This window comes from Paralichthys olivaceus, chromosome 22 (assembly GCF_024713975.1).
Source record: "Paralichthys olivaceus isolate ysfri-2021 chromosome 22, ASM2471397v2, whole genome shotgun sequence".
NCBI lineage: Eukaryota > Metazoa > Chordata > Actinopteri > Pleuronectiformes > Paralichthyidae > Paralichthys > Paralichthys olivaceus.
Window position 1 is genome coordinate 9,128,493 of NC_091114.1, and position 15,399 is coordinate 9,143,891.

At 42.6% G+C, this 15,399-nt stretch overlaps 1 long non-coding RNA gene across 1 annotated transcript in view; it reads left to right on the forward strand.

Moving 5' to 3' along the window:
- Positions 1 to 15,399, forward strand: part of LOC109644083 (uncharacterized) — a 51,819-nt gene continuing 36,420 nt past the window's right edge. Inside the window, exons 1-2 of the long non-coding RNA XR_011239926.1 lie at positions 1 to 246; positions 1,878 to 1,983. This is a non-coding gene — a long non-coding RNA (uncharacterized lncRNA). The remainder of the gene's footprint in view (positions 247 to 1,877; positions 1,984 to 15,399) is intronic.

A 15,399-nucleotide genomic window follows, 5' to 3' on the forward strand; every position in this document is an offset into this window, starting at 1 on the left:
TTTTAGATCCCTTGTCTGCTGAGTTGTTGGCATGCCGACTGGATGCTTCAGTTTTGGGATTATGTCAACGCCCTCAGCAGATGCTATTGCATTACATAAAGAGATATGCCATGCTGGAGAGCCTCCACTCACTCCTAATGCGTGCACTCTGGCCACAGGCAACGACTTCACATCCAGTCCCATCACTGACATGGCAAACAAGGATTCTGGGAGCGTTCCCAAGCTGTTTTGCATTAGTTGTCAAAGGTAAAGTCGGACTGTGTTACTTGATACCTGACAAACTCAAAGGAAAAAAAAAAAGCTTTGATATACTGTATATCACCTTATCAGGAGCTTCGGGCTAACATGTTAACAAGCTGATTCTTTAAATGTTTTAATACGCGTCACATTTTTAGCAGTTTCTATTCGAAGCTGAAACCGTGTGTGTGTTTGTACTGCAGACTCTGACTGTCAGTTCACTCGTCTGAGGCTCAGTGAAGCTTTGGGAGCTCTTAACTCACTTGTCTTCTTTTTTTTTTTATTTCCCCAACAACTAAATAAGTTGGCGGGTCATACGAGGACAAGGGCTTCATAGCTTCTCGTCTTTCACGACTTGTTTGAGGTCATCAGGACGGTGGTGCCAGGGACCGACTTTTGGTTGTCATCCACCATGATACAGTGCACTGGATGAAACAGTCAAATGTCACACCTGACGCCCATTTTCCCCCCTGACACCCGGCGTTTGACAGCTCGGAGAGATATGTTGTAGCCTTTGGTGACATTAGAGAAACTCAGGTTGAAATTTTTCATTGTACGATATCAAATCTTTGTTTCCACAGACAGAATGAACCGTAGCACCAAAATGGAATTCTTACAAAAAAGACTGCAGCTATACGATACTCTATATTATATATCTATCTTTATCCTAAAGAGTTGAGCTTTTCTTATCAGCTTTGGATGAACTCTGGTAAATTTTATCACAGTTTGTCACAAGCTTTTAATTTTGACTCAGTCTGAGGAATCAGTTTGTCACAGTTTGTCACGTGCACATTCCTGAAGATCGGAATCTCTTCAGGGACAGTGTGAACAGAAGGAACATTAACAGCTACTAATTACTCTTTAAATGTCGGCTACATATGGCCACGTAATTGCTTGCGAAGAGACGGAAAAAAAATGCAAACTTAATACTTTGGGAATAAATCTGTAAATAAATATAACTGTTAAAGGCTCCTTCATGCTGCCTTTGAAAACGAATACGTCCGTTTCAAACAGTGGAACCATCACTGCCCACATACTTCTGTGCGACCTTTATGTTGGTTGTTAAGCAGTGCATCCACTAGAGGGTGGTGCAGAGTTGAAACTTTTTGACAACAAACATGGTGATGGTGGAAGAAGTTGAGATGAGGCTAAGAAAGAGGCTAAAGCAGAAGTTTTGTCTCTCATCAAAAAGTTCTGCCATGGTTGAAGTTTTTTCCTCATGTCTTATGGTCGTCTTGCTTTATGTATTATCTCCACTGCCCCCCTGTGAATCCCAGTGGTACTGCCCAGTTTTGTCTTTTTTGTCCATAAGCCTTCAAAAGACGTAATGTAGAATATGCACAGAGGGCTCCGTCCGTTTCCATATACAAGTCGTTGAGCATAACTGAGCCTTAAGATGTGTCAAAATTCACAAACCACATTCAAATTGGCAAAAAGTTTTTTGGGCGTTTTGCTGTGATATCGGAGTAAAGTTCAGATTCTCTATGTTAGTGCACGTCCTGTTGAATTTGAACAGGTCATTGCAAATAAAATATTCATTTTTTCTCCCGTGTTTGCGCCGTTGTTCACACTTGCAGTGTAATTCTGACAATTCCACTGACTCCTAAAGTCTCTCCTGTGCTTTGTGTTTTTTATGACAGGAACAGGACGGAGCGGCTATTTTTACCTGAAGCCCACGAGTGAGCCCGACACAAGGTGAAGCGGGAGGAGAGCGGAATTTGGGCAACGTTTGGGAGCGTGAATCAGGTAACGTTAATCATCCGGACAGCAGACACATTAACCGTGCATGAAGCTCGGTCTCTGGACATTTACATGTACTGTTCAAACACTGACAGAATGTATGTGTGTGTATGAATCAGAGTTAAAGCCAGGAAGGGCACAGTGTGTTTCTGTGAGTAAGAGAGGACGTTCTGTTGTGTTTGTGTGTGAGGACAGCGTGTCTATGCTGAGGTGATATACAGTGCCCCTGACTTACTGTTGTAGATGAATTGCAGTTTGCTCAAAGCTCCCCCCCCCCCAGGAATAAACTGTGTATTCCAACTCACTTTTCGGGTTGGGAAAACACACTGATGAAAAAGGATGAGGCTACAGCGGCACACTCGGTCTTCGTGGCAGCCCCTCCCCCCACCCCCCGTCACACACTAACATCATTACAATTTCAGCCCCAGCTCCTTCTAACAAAAACTCTGCATATTTACAATGTGTGTGTGTGTATCCGCCATTGTCTTGTTAAAATTTTTACAATAGCTGCCGTACTGAATGCAATATTGCGCCTTAATATGCCCCAGTATAATGCCTGTACAGATTTGGAGAGTGCTGATGTGGCACATTTGACAGTAGGAAGCATCTGAGTCGCGGGAAAGCGGCGCGTTCACCCCTGAGAGAGCGAGGGGCTCACCTTTTGTTATTATTTTCGGAGGCACCGATTCGTGCTGACCTACTTTGGGAGCAAGGATTGTTGAGGCACAGACTAGAGCACCAATGCAAATGAAATCTGTTGCTTCCCGCCTGTTGGATTTCCAGGCACATGATGCAACTGGAGAAAAAAAACCAGGGATGTCATATACTTTTCGCAGTTTCATGGACACTGTCGTCTGTTTCTTATCTGCAAATTTGAAGTTACTCTGGAATCTTTGTTATTCTGTATTTTCTGTGGTTTGCTCAGAGAGGTTGTTGAATCAGTGGCCTCGCATCAGTATGAATTCCTGACAGCAGCCGGCCTGGTTTACCTACAAAACCTCACATAAACCTGTTCAGCATTGCAAATGACAGTGATCACACTGCGACTTGAGCGTGACACTCCAACGGCTTGACAGGTGGCTGTCAAAAATACCTGTCATTCTGTCAGCCACACAGCCCAGCCACTGCCATCAGCTCCGTGTTTTTTGTTTTTTTCACGCGGCGGTTTGGTCTCGCTCACAGTTGTGCTGCGGCAAAGGAAGATAAGGATACTGTTTCTTTTTAAATTTCATGTCATTTTGATGGGAGCCACGTAGCGCTGGAGAGATTGTGTCCAATACTGCGACAAGTCTGCGATCAATACGAATCGCCAATACTTTCAGGAAAACTTTTTTTCTCTCTCTCTCTGTATAAGTCCCTTTACTTTAAGGCTATTTTCCCTTTTTAAACAACTATTTCTGGTGTATTTTTAGAAAGAAAAGCAGCTAAAACCTCCACATTCGAGTGGGTTTATTCTCCCAGTATGTATAACATGCACTGCACTGACTCTAAAATCTCTTCTACCCCCTTTTTATATACATGCAAATGAAATTCCCTCTGAATTATTGTCGAGCTACAAGTACTTTTGCATGTGGGCGCTGTCACTATCTTTTATTGCACACTATAAATATAGACGCACTGTTAGCAAGTGGCCATTTTTTCTTTTTTGGCGGGGAGGAGAATCGGAAACCCGGAGTGTCGGCGGCGTCCCTGCAGGGAATGGCGTACTCTAAATGTGGTGTGGCCTTTGTAGCCATGTGTGAAATATGATTTGGTGAAGGATGTCATTTGAAAGAGCGCGGTTCTGCAGTTATGACAGCCCCCCAGCACAGTCTTACACCGTCTCACTGTCTTCTCTGCTGCCTCTGTATCGCCGCATCACTATCTATCTATTCTTCACACATTCTCTCACACCTCCCCCCTCCTCCCTCGCTCACTCCTCACCTCCCAGTGGCTCTTTTTATTGGGCTGCTTTAAAGCCAGATGTTCCCCGTGCTATGAAGATGAGGAGGTGGGGGGAGGGGGGCGTAGGGGGGCGTCCAAAAAGACTTGTAGCCTAAGAGAAGCTCATACAACACACAATGGACTCACTTTCTGCCCCAGTCCCTCTCCCTATTTTCTTCCGACTCCACATCTTCATTTTTCATTCCCTCCATTTTATTTTCCTATTTCCCTCCCAAGATCTCACTCACATTATACACTCACAACACACCCACATAAACAAACTAACTTTCTCTCCCTTCCTCCTCCTCTGCCTGTCATGTAGTGACCTAGTTTTAAGTTGAACCAACAGTCTGATTTGAATTGGGGGGAAAGAAGCTGTGGCTGTGATTCTGGCTGCCTTCAATGTTGCTGCACCACACGCAGGAGATGAGAGGTGTGATCTCCGTGGCCTGGCCCTGTTTTCAAACTCAGATAATACTCTCTCAAAATCAGATTCCCACAACGACACACTGGCCTCTGTAATTGTCTGCACTTGAGCTGCAGTGGATTTCTCCTATGCTGAACTTTTGCACAGCGCAGGGGAATGAATAATTCTATTCTTATAACTGAAAACTATCTTGGGCGCACTGTGCATTTTTATTCACCCAGAATTTCCAAGTTGGAAATGTCAATTTGCCCGGCCCTTTCTCTCCCCTCGACTATAATCAACGACCGCTCCTATTTTTGCAGATTATACAGACATCGGTGTAAAGAGAGGAATAAAAATTGCCGCCATGCTGAGTTTACGCCTGACAAACAACATCCACGCGGAGATCTGACACTGCAATTTGCACTTACACACAGAGGCAAATCCTAGCCTTATTCAGATACATTTCCAGTACAGGCCTATTTTGCAAATCAATCATGCAGCACAAAATAGTGGCGCAGAGGCTTATATTTTCCAACTGCCCAGAGTCGGAAAGCAGCAGAAAAAAAAAAAGCTGAGATGTGGCAGGGTGTTTATGGAGAATATGAATGAAGGTAGCATGCAGCTTTTATGCCTCCTAATAAGCCCCCAAGGCTGGGGAACATTACGACACTACAGTTTTACAACCACTGATGGTCTGCTCAGAGATGTGCATTGTGCCTCTCTTGGGTGTGTGTGTGTGTGTGCGTGTTTGTGTGTGTCCTAAAAACAATCCTCACGAATATCTGACCATGAATCAGGCTGCTAGATATCCTTGCACATGATACTTCTCACAAATGATAAGCTTGACACAGAAACGTGTCTATGTTGGTGTGTGCGCACGTTTATTCGTGTGTGTGTGTGTGTGCATGCTTTTCGGGTTCATCACCACAAATGGATTAGGATCTGACAGGCATTCCAATGAGCTGCTACGGTGGCATGATGAAATCATTACCCCTCGCTACAAAATTTTGTTCACATTAAGTAGACGTCTCGCTGCTGATGCGTGCATGTGAATGAGGTTCCACGAGAACGTGAACCCTAATCATGTCGCGTCGCCACATGAGGTTTTTATTTTTTTTTTATGTCGTGGGTGTTTGTTGGTCTGCAGTTGTCTCGTGCGTGCCCGGCATGGCGACGGTGCAGTCCATCAGCGAGCCAACGAGGGGGAACTGACGCAAACGCACAAGAAAAGGCGGGGAAGTGATTCTCTGACATAGATCTGAGATGAGGTTTGCAGCCATAACCAGGCGGCACTATAGGAGCTAATTCAGAGTTATTGACATACGCTGGCTCTGTATCTTGTGTTGCATCATTGCAGCAGTTCATTTATCATATCCCTTCACTGGAGTGAAGTGTGATACTGTCTAACTCTGACCATTTTATCTTTATGTTCAAATCAGGGGTGGATCCAAGGGCGGGGCCAGGGGGGCTCTGGCCCAAGCTTAAATCTAATTGGCCAGTAGTCATTTCTTTGACTTAGTCACTCACTAACAATTCTAACGATAAATATGACAATTTTGCAGAATTTTATTCTCTAAGCTTTTTTGAGGTACACAAGAGCTTCAACAACAATAATTTTCTAATGATGTGTGACTTTGCTCAAAGCTGCAGAGCTAACAGTAAACAAGGAAGAACTTAAATGTGCATCTTACTGAATCAAGTTTATGCTGGACATATAAACAGCCTCTCTGTCTAATGTCCCCGAATTAAAAGAATCCTGGATCACTGATTTGGCTCCATCTCTGTATTTTGGAGCGTTCTGTGTGACAAAAAGCCAAAGAATAAGTGTTTTCACTGGGTCACACCCGACTGCGACACAGCTAATTCATCCAGGTCGTCCCTGTGAAGCAGGTGGAGCTGGAAGCTGAGTGGTGAAGAGACCACTTGCAGCTTGTGAAGTGGCAAGCACCGATTGTGGCCAGATTTGTTAGTGGGAGTACGGATGTTTACGAATATAGTCACGTTTAGCGTTGTCTGGGATTCAGCAGAACAAGTTATTAGAAACATGATGGTATGACAGGGCTAATGTAATGGCCTTCTCTTCCTGGACGCTCTACTTCTCTTCATTTGAAAGGTCAGCACTGTCAGCATCTCCTCCTCATACACATCACATGAAGTCTTTTAAAATGCCACCAAGGGAAACAGACATATACAGTAAACATAACATTTTTGAAGCTTATATGGTATTCAACTCCACAAGATTTAGATTTTGGACCAAAACAGCTTTTCCTCCCCTCTCATCATGGTGTTGACGGAACAGTCATGTAGCGTTTCGAAGCGCCCTGAAATACAACTGGATAATTCACAGGAGAACCAACTAAAACACATTCCAGTTAGCTGTGCAGACCTGTAAAATGCTTGTGATCTTCAGCATCGTGCATTTTAGCAAAAATTTGCATGTTGACCTGGGCGTCATGTTTACATCACCGCCAATTTGAATTGGAGCCACCTTAATTTACATTTAAATGCAGGGAGGGACTGTTGTACATGCACTCACGCCCAGAACTGCAACCAAGAACAAGAGAAGCTCATATCACAACACAGACCGACTACACTTTGTCTTGACACAGAAAATAGTTGTTGGTTGATCTTTTTCCTCACCATTCAAATGTTTTTCTGATCATCAAGACTTGTGCATCTCTATCAGCTTGTTTGATATTTTATCTAGTTCCTCTGTATGCTCTCCTCTTTGCTCCTCGTCAATCTGAATGCCTCTCCCTGTGAACTCTGACCTGTGTATGAGCTCCTTGGTTCATGCACTTGCACAAAAAACACAGCGGCCCAAGAAGCATTTCGTCGTCCAGTGTCGATTTTCATTTCTCTTGCAATTTGGATACTACTATAAATTTTAAAAGGGCTGCATGTATTTCCTACACAATCCCTTCTATATTCATGTACATTTACCTAACACTGAGACATTTTATTGTCGTATCAAAATTTCAATTGAAGCGTGGATTGTGGTTATATTTACATATATACATTTATACAGGCAAAAAGTAATGTCACATTTCTATTAAGGAAAGCATTTATTACTGTACTGATGCTGTAACTAGAAGTCAGAAGAGTAAGCAACAAAAGAGGCATTAGAAATACTCCTGGACTTGGAAAAATCCTTATCTAACCCGATTTGTATAGCTCGCACACTTCAAAGATGCTGAATACATTAGTTTTAGGGGGTGTTATTCAAATGTGTTGATCCCTTTCAGCCCTTCATAAGCATATTAATAGTATTTTGTCACACAAATGGCTTCCGGTCATTGAGGCATAATCAAACAATGAACTGCAATGTGCCATCATAAACGGTTTAAAGCCAGGACAAAACAGTGTAATATTTATGTGTTGGAGCCATTGTTCTGTGTTGCATTATATTACATGTCTTTTTTTTAAGTGTCTGTTGCTTATAAATGCTTAAGCGTGTATGTGTGCGTTCTTTTAGTGCAAAGTGAAAATATGATGTTCCCTGTTTTTCTTTTGTGTTAACATTTGGCCACAGCGATATAAAAGAACCATCTTTGGTTTTTTTCTCCTTCAGAGTAAATACTTTGATGTCTTTAAACTCACTGAATTGGAACCACTTTGATTTTAGGCACAAAAACTCGCCTGCAGTACGATTATCATGCGGTAAAGCATATCTCCTCGGGATATCTGCTAAATCGGCACCCGGCAATTTTCCAGAAAGATTACACACAACGCATGCTACAAGCTATCGGTTCAATCTGGGCAATTAGAACCTGAGCGTTGCCTCTTCTATAAGTGAATCCAATATGTTTGCATTTTAATGTTTTGGGGGGGGGGTGCTAATTTGCAGGAGTTTCATTAAAAAGGCAACAATAGAATAACCACACAGAGAGATCAATTTCCTAAAACATCCATTTGAACTGTTTAGAGTAACTGTGTGTGTGTGTGTTCATTCCCAGTTGTGTGTACAGCATGAGAAAGATGGTTCAAACCTCTTGTTTGTGTGTGTGCTTTGTGGTGTGCTGTGTTGAAATATGGATGGCTGCTGCTGTGACGGTACCTAAAGAACTAGTGGGCCTCCGCTGAATCCAGGGTTTCTGCCGGGTCTTAAAGTTTTAAGTTCAACATCTGAATTTCAATTCTTAAATGCATTAAGATTCATTTCAAATTCACTTCTGTTGTGGTTTGAAATCATAACTTAGACAGACATTGGCACGCTGTAATAAAACTATAAAGAAGGAGCTGACAACTTCTCTCGGCCTGGCTGCGACAGAGAATGTGTCTCTGACTGGAGTTTGTAAGATATTGTAGCTTACTGAGGGATGTTTTCTACTCCTCTACTTCACCTTGTGTTCAATTGTGGGGAAGTGTGTGTGTTTTTATTGGACTCAAACAATTCACCCACTCGTCCATTGACATAGTTGTGAGTAGATAATGAGTGAATCTTCATTTTTGTGTGAACTATCCCTTTAAGCCTTTTACATTATGACTGTTTGTGTGTGTGGCTCATTTATAAGTTTGAATGATTTACTGAACTGTTCTTTTTTTTTTCTTTTACGTTGCATGTCGGCTATTTCAGATGTCTGTTTACCCGTTTGTTCAATTTTTATTAATATTGAAGGTATTGAATATCCGAATTGCACCAAATCCAACACCACACTTTCTTTGGGTAATAGTACAAAGGTAATAAACTAAACAGCTCTTGAAGAATCAGCCACAGACTTCTGAGAAAGATGGTGCTTGTTGGACAAACTTGTGATGATTCAACATAATAAATTACAGAGATGTAACATGGTAGATAAAGGTAGAGGATCAAAACACAGTCACTATGCTGTACCGCAGCTCTGTTGACATGGCAGTAACTCATTCTTCCAGGTGCTACTGTTTATGTAACACACAGCGCCACACAGACATGTATTGTATATTTCCACTAATGTACAAACACTCAGACAGCCACATTTCTGTCTTAATGCTTCCCAGAACATACCAGCCGATATATTCGATGGCTTTTCTAAAAATATTTAGACTAGAGAGGATCGATGGACGAGATCATTCCCATTCTGCTCCGATATGTAGACACAAATAGACCATTGATGGTATTGAGTGCCCTCAGGACTCTGTGCTTGTGTTGCCTTGCTGTCGAGGTGATGCTGCTGCCGGAACATATGGTGCTTATAGCCACTACCACTATATCTGACTCCCCTTCCCTGATGCTCACAGAGCTTTTTACATCTCATAATGCAAGGTTGAGCTTGTCTCGCAGAATATAAAACGCCAGGCTTAGAATAATGCCTGTGAAAGGCGGCGCATGCCCTGTCAGAGACACTTTTCTTTGTAATGTGATTATGTCGGGAGATTTTTCTCCGCTGCAACTTTGAATAGAAGAGGTATTTTTCCATCTCCGCTCTCGTGCCAAACTTTCTAAACCAGATGGTGTCATGTCGTTTGCATTAGGGTTTCTCGGGAAGCCATTTGATCACTATCTGAGTGTTGCAACACACAGAGATTGGAGAGCGAGTGTTGGCTGTATAGTGTGTTGGTAGCACCTGATTTCCACTTACACGTTGAAAGAAAAATATGTTGTTGTTGCTTTTGTGGTTAGAAATACCTGAAAAAAGTTGTGTTCTTTAATAGACTCAAAACGGTAATGGGAAGCCCGAGGCTTTCTACCAATATTTTTATGTCTGACTCTCTACTCTCTCCCTCTGTCATGTAGTGAATACCTGTGCAACATATCTACTCTCGCACCAGCATCCCCCCAGGACTCATTACTCCGTCATTAGTGTATTAAATATCCATGAAAAGCTGTGTGTCTTTGAGAATGTCTGTGATGAACCGGCTCCCGTGTATTCTTCAGCAAAGATAAACTAGCAACTATAATTGACTATAAATTTTACTCCAACTCAGTGTGGCCATTATCTAGAATCCATATTAGCATTGAACAACTTCACATTGTCCAAGTCTGTTTGTTTGTGCAGGTTCTACTGGTGTGGCTGGTGTATTATATTCTTTTTGGAAGGAAAAGTAGTGATAACTGTTCATTATAGCGAACACAATACTGTATATCCACGTTCAATATTTCAGGGTGCAAACAAACAGTGGTAGTGTTGGTGTCAGGGCCATGGGGGTAGACCATACACTGTTTAAAAATTGACGTAGGCTTAAGCTGTTTTCAGACATGACCTCCGGGTAAAATCAGAGAATTAGCTACGGAGTTTACCCGAAGTCTGCCTGTCACATGCACAACACAGCCTGAGGTTCTCTGCACAACAGCAACAAATCCTCCGCATCATTCAGGCGTGAGGTGGAGCCGCTGGCCCAGCAGACAGAGACAGGAAGTGACGTATTAACTCTGCTGTGGAGATCATGTGATCACGTTTACATCACCCAGACACCGTCTTAGCACCACAAACTCATCTTCACCTGTTTCTTCCATGTGTGTGATGCAGCTTTTTCACCGGGAGATTTAATTTTTTGCGGAGGTCAAGCTCAAATGAGCAGCAGAGGGCAACTCCAAAGAAGTCTACGAGAAAATAATTTTTTCTACTTGTCTGAGATGCACAAACGTTTAACGTCAGCAAAGATTGGAAAAGAACATTGTAAATCCACATTAATCTAAATGCTGATGCAGGAGGTGATGGTTGGAGTTAGGTTTCCTGTGGTGTCGCAGGACGCTGGGCCGTTTGTTTACAAAATGAACAACAGCCAAATTGTCTGAATGCTTGTCTGAGCCGGGTCACGGTTATATATGATTTAACATAACATGAATATAAAACTTCCATGGCTGCCTGAACAAGAGCAGCCCTCCATTGATCTCCTTCATCTTCATCATCTCGGCTTCATCCCATCACTCGCGTGCCTCTAACCGGATTTGTGCAGCGGTGTTACTCAAATGTGCTCTCATCAGCAGGTTGGGAACTTAAAGATCATGTCTGTTGACAGCAGATATATGGAGGGTATTACAGCGTGGAATTAACCAGCTCCACAACATTGCTTATGACTTGGCTCGCTATCAGAGGGGCACTGACCTGACCAAGCCGTCCTTCCTGTGGAGCTCCCTATAAGCCAACAGGCAGTTTGGGCGGAGAAGCCTTTTTATTCCCTGATGCCCTCCTGAACCCCTTCTCGTCCTACCCCCCCATTTGGATGCAGTTACTAGGCAACAAGGAGGGGAGGGGTGGGAGCCATTATGGACAGTTGCGTTGTGCCCAGTTGTTATAAAAGCTCTAAACATGATATAAATATACTTCCGTCCATAAAATGTAATCGTCAATTATTATTACACTGAGATTAAAGTTCTGCAAATTCCCTCCTTAATATTTTTTATATCATATCATTAGAAGATAACATTAGTCAACCATTTCCATAGTGGAGGGTTACCCCAAAGTGCATGTTATTGTGAAAAAAAGCATTAAATAAAAATTATGTTTTGGCACACCCGATTGCTCCATTTGCTTCCACCATTAAATTCACTCAAATTCACTCATGTAGGACAAGATTTCTAATTGCCGTATTTGATGTGTTAATGATTTAATTATTCTTTTAATTAATTTGTTACGACTAAATGATTGACTTAATTCCAAGGCTCTTGGCTTGTCTTCGGGGAGGGCGGGGGCGTCGAGTTCGGCAGATGACTTACCGATGCTTTTCCGTATCAAATATCTAAGAAGGAAAAGACAGAGGAGCGAGGAAGTGATGCAACAAATGCAAGCACCTTTATTTTCTTCCTTTGCAACAAAATTCAAAGGGCGCATATTCTTCTTTACAGGATGGAGACTTTCATTGTGAGTTTGCAAGAGTCGTGTTTATTAGAAGAATGACAGAGGGAAGCATCTCTATTTTTCCTCCCCAGTGAGAAATGACTGCAGACCTAATCTGAAGTAAACAGGCTCTCGAGGCCTCTCGGGCTGGTGGAGGGGGGGGGGGGCGAGCGCAGTGGCTTCTCAAGCACATCAACCACCCAGACCTCAGCATCAAAGGGATCACCATTTTTTAATTGAAATGCCTTTTAATGTATAATGTAGTTCATTTATTTAATTTAGATTCGATAGTCACGGAGAAGAAATTGAGCTGGAAAGGTCAGACAAAATATAAGCATTCCAGAGAGCAGCGGCTCCATTAGTTTTCAAACAAATCTACCTCCACAGACTATGAAAATGTGGCGTGAACTTTTTTCGGCGGCTGCAAATTGCCTCAAAGTTTTATTGATGATAGAGTAGAAACTTCAGTTGATGGATAAAGAGGCTGCTGCTCAGTATGCGGTGGATACAGCGTGCTGTTGAGGAGATGCTTTTATCTCTCCCCGTGCATCTGAGACCCTACATTTTCTTTATGTGCCATGTGCAGGTTAGCAGCAGATGTGAAACATTGTTTTAATGTCAATCCAAAACATTTTGTGCACTTCTTGTGGAACATGTCCTTTGCATGATATTTTGAATTAAAATATAAATGTAGTAAGATGCAACTAGTTAATCTAGATATTTATACCTGCCTCCTGTGATAAGATCTATCTTTCTTACTTTGCACTGACTCATGTACGCCTTTCCATCGCTCGGGTACATTTTTGGAAACCTGCACCCCTGAAAACTCCGGACTGGACCCGACTTGTTACCCACTATTATCTCCAAGTCAAATTCGGAGTGGTTAACATACGACCCGTGACCTGTCAACCGTGTGGACATCGTGTGGAACTTTTTCATTTTAACCGGCCACTGGCTGCTTTTGTCTTTTTGTGATCCATTTTGACGTCGTGGTGAGTTCAGTGTCAGTAAGTTACTGTAGCGGAAGTGGTTAAAGGCTTATTTGGTCCTCGGCTTTACCAATGAAATAAATCCTTCGAGGCAGAGGCTGCTGGTGGAATTCCACAGTCCAGATGTGGGTTCTCTCTCCCTTGTACTTCTCTTGGCACGATGGCTTGAAACCCTGAAAAAGGAAAAAAATACATGTAGTTATTAATATTTATTTGACTCGTGTATCTCTTTTGATTCCTGTGAAGTTCATGTTTGTTGAGATTTTGTGCTCCCCAGGTATTTGACTTTCATGCTCGATCCCCATATTTCTCTTATTCTCTGAATAACAAGCCTCTTTATTTTCAAGCAAATCATCAGTTGCAAAACAAGTATTTGCAAACTTCTCTGCAACCTCTATGCACACTGTAGCTAACTTTGTTTGATGAAGAGGCATAGGATGTAATCTGGGATTAATTATCGGAATTTACCGCACCACGCCACGCCGCTCTTCTCCTGGCGGCTCCAAGGCATCTGGTGGTGTCCAGGCTAATCTGGATGACAGTGGATTTTGGATGGCACCTGGAGGATGCAGGTATCACATGCAGCCTTCTGTACTCAAGAATGGGTGTGCATGAAGCTTTGAGGGATAATTATAGCAGATTTTGCCTATTTAGAAGTGTGTGCGCATGTGTTTTTTCTTTTCACGAGTGTAATTTTTGGGTTGAGTGGTTTTGTATTCATGAGAGCACGTTTTGTGTCACGTGAGAGAGTAGGTGAGTAAGTAGCAAGTGGAAAAGTTTGACAGGGAGCCCACGCAGGCTGTCGAGCCAGGGGTGTTTACAGTTAAAATATTTGCCTGTCTAGGGGATCTGAGGAGCGGGAGATAAGGCAGAGACAGGCCCTGTCATGAACAGAACTGTCTGTCTCCTTCCCACCCAAGTCCTCTTTATTAAAAGAACATTGATTTCTCTTAGCCTTTGTTAATCCCCCCCACCGGAGTCTAATCAAAACACATCAAATTTTTGCCACCAAGGACAACCACGTCAGAAAGATTCCTCGCTCACCAGCTGCCTTGTTTTGCAGCGCTGCTTTGCTGAGGCTTGTGTCGATGTGAGATGAGGAGCAGGGCGAGAAAGTATTTTTCTATTTGGAATAGCCTAAAGTGACAGTCAAATCAGCAATCTTGTGTTTAAACTCGGCAATTCTTTAAAAGCATCTGCGAGAACTTTTTTCTTTATGGCTGCAATCATTCCAGTGCAAGCTCAAAATAGCTGCTTTCTGCTTCCTTGCCTTAAGATGCATGCGTTTACACATTATGTGCATTTACGAGCTTGTTTGTTGAGGTGTTCACAGACACTTTTGCTTCCTATGTATCCACCGTCTATTATTTCGGCTTGTCCTGTGACGACGGGGCGGTTCACACGGGCAGTGCTGGTTGGTGTCACACTGTAGCCTAAGCAGGCATCTGGGCTTGTCTCCCAGTTGCTGGGTTGGGCCCCTCCTGGGCTTGGCGACGAGCAAAATTATTTTTAATGGATCTTCATAAAACCATCTGTATCAGCGCACCTGCACACTGGAAGGCTATCGACAAAATGATTATGACCGCAGGACCCAGAAATTGCTCTAAAATGCGTAATCATTTTGTTTGTTGTATCCACAGCCGCCCTGCTCTTTCATGTATCTGTATTCTTTGAGCCTGGTTCAACAAAGCGCCGATATTTTCCGCCTCTTGGCTCCATTGACTGCACCGTTTCCATTTAGATTTCAGCTGTTTTTTAATGTATAGCTCCTTGCGCTGCATTCAAACACTATCTGTATTAAATGTCATGCAAATGGCTTGTCTGACCTGGCCAGAGGTGAACTGTCTGCTATAAATAAAGGTTAATTGTGGATATTAATTTCCACTGATTGCGGAAATAATGAAGCTGATTTGCTTTCCAAGTTCCATAATGTGCCACTATCTTTCAAAACAGTGTTGACAGCGGTTGGCAGGCAGACAGCAGCAGCCTGATGAATTCTCCAATGCAAAGGGCATATTGTTCAGTCTAGTTTATTGTTAAAACTACAGCGATATACAGAGAAAATAGTCCATTAGCATGTCTCAGATTAGCTTCCTTGTATTTTGGATATATATATATTTTTTTTTTTTTCTCATCTCCAACCCAAATCATAGATCAATGTCCCGCTGTGCCCCTTTATGTCACAATTTCAAATGCTGAAGGGACCCAACACAATCTAAGCTGACAGGTTCAACTCTTTCTACTACACATTCCCCCGTTACTTCTCATCAAATTTGATTTGTATGAAGATATAGCCGATGTTTTATTTATTTCTATCCTCTGAGACAACCCGCAGGTACCCTCT